Source organism: Octopus bimaculoides, chromosome 7 (genome assembly GCF_001194135.2).
Source record: "Octopus bimaculoides isolate UCB-OBI-ISO-001 chromosome 7, ASM119413v2, whole genome shotgun sequence".
In the NCBI taxonomy this organism is placed as follows: domain Eukaryota; kingdom Metazoa; phylum Mollusca; class Cephalopoda; order Octopoda; family Octopodidae; genus Octopus; species Octopus bimaculoides.
Genome location: NC_068987.1, coordinates 86,579,608 through 86,582,064, shown reverse-complemented (window position 1 = coordinate 86,582,064; position 2,457 = coordinate 86,579,608).

Genomic DNA, 2,457 nt, shown 5'->3' with positions numbered 1-2,457 from the left:
AGTTAATAATCCGTAAAACTTGTCCAAACACGGATTATATTCTCTTCATAATATAAATAGATACAAACACACACACACAGATACACACACAGACACACACACACACACATATCGAAAGACCGGAAGAAGTGGAGTTTGAGACCGAGAGAATTTTAAACTTTAAGACATGTACACACCTTCTGTTATACATGCAGACATACATGCAAATCTAATTGTACATATGCATGCATACGTACATGTATATATGTATGTGTATGGTTGTCTATGTGTGTACGCATCATTATCTATATGTGTCTATGTGTGTTTGTGATTGTATACTTACATAGACACAAATATCATTTCACGTCACAACCGGATATATCAGCAAGTGGAGAAGTTCCTGTATTCTATTCAAATGTAATGAAAGTTACTTTTAGAATATTTAGTTTCTCCCATATCAGACCCAAAATAGATCTCTCAGAATACCCCGACTGTTTGAATCGCTGTCTGGAACATGTTATGTTACGGATCTCTAAGTCCCTGATATACTCAGGCAATCTACGAAATCAAAATATTTTCGGTCTTACGTAAAAGATTTATCTTTGTCCCGTTTGAGAAACAAAACTTTATTTAAACTTACTAAAAATTACACGTAAACATGCATACGGCCATGATGCTATATATGCTTCTGGATGTCTGTGTGTAAATAACCAACTTCCTCTACTTGTACTCTTTTACATATACCTCTCACCATCCATTTCGCTTCTTTCATATTGTAAAATGTTTTTGTTTTATTATTCAACCACTTATCTTTTCATTCAAAGTTTACCGTTTTTTTCTCTTTCTCCTTTCCTTGGCATTGTGTATTGTCATTTCCTTTATGGTTTTTATCTTCTCTTTCCAGCCACGTTAATTTCTCTTTCTGTATCTCTTAATCTTTCTTCCTCTTTCTCCTTTCCTGCTTCTCTTTCGATAAAAATCGGAAGCAAAATCCCTGTTTTATCGCCGTTTCGACATAACCACTAAGTAAACTTGAAGTTCATACAAGTTCAACCACGAACAACTTCAATATCCTTTACCAGACATTAATCAAATGTTTACATCAGAAATATCACAGGCGAAGTGCAGTTGCCAAATGCATCCTTTTTGATTAGGCTTCCGAATTCATTTAACTAATTATATTCCATTATATATGCGGACCATCCCGGTTATTACAGGAGGAACACTAAGGCAGTGTTAAAATATCTCTACAAAAGTAGAAGGCTTCTAAAACATGCTTGTTTGGCACGAAATTAACACAGAGAAACAGTTGACTGCCGCTCTTTTCGGACAGTTATTTATCAATTTTAATTTCTCAATTAAATGAAATTGCTCAAGTATATTTGCAAGTGTACCGTCAAGGATTATGAAGCAACAATGTAGAGGCAGAATTCACACAAAGGTAATAGATTTGTAGTAATGTTTAACTGGTATTCATTTTATCGTCACCGAAAAGAGGAAAGGCAAAACATCGACGTCGGTAGAACTTGAACTGTGAACGAACACACGGCCGAAATATCACTAAACGTATTTCCCGGCGTGCTAACGATTCTGCCAGCGCGACGGCTTAAGTGGCTTATAATAATCATTTTTACTGGAAGCACAAGTCCTGATATTTGGGGGAAGGGATTAAGTCGATTACGTCAACCCCAGTGCGTAACTGGTACTTATTTAATCGACCACGAAAGGCTGAAAGGCACAGTCGACTTCGGCGGAATTTGAACTCAGAACGTAGAGACGGGCGAAGTACCGCTACGCAGTTTTCCCGGCGCGCTAACGTTTCTGCCAGCTCGCCGCCTTAAATTAGCATGTGATAATGTTGTCACATTGTTAACATCAACCGCGAAGGTACAGAAGTACAAAATAAAGGCTTAGATTGTGCAACATATCATCGAGAATACTTACACTCCTGGAAAGATAAAACAAAACAGAAGGCAGGAACCACATAATCTCAGCAGTCTTTTCATACCAGAAAATGGAGTTGAGACAGAAAACTTGCGTCCATAACATATATGTGTGCCGAATGAATTAATTAATAGCACTGGTAAACATTCACAGTTGCTGGTTTGCTCCTTTAGAAGATTCCTTTATTTCTAGTGAATTTTATGTACAATTATTTACTATTGGGAGATCCCAGAAGCAATGATTTATGTCCATAACGGTGAATCCGAAACATTACTACGTTCTGAATGAGTGAAATGTTGGTGTTTAGAATTCCGATGATTCAAATGCAATATTACAATGTAACGCTCATGAAAATGCTTTATGGATGCCTTTTCTTCCGCCTGTATTGTAGTTCTAATAATCGGAATAGTAGGTTCCCTTAGGCACTCCTGTTTCCACATATTACATTAGAGAGAGAGAGACAGACAGAAACAAAGATAGAGAGAGAGAAAGAGAGACAGAAACAAAGATAGATAGATAGAGAGAGAGAGAGAG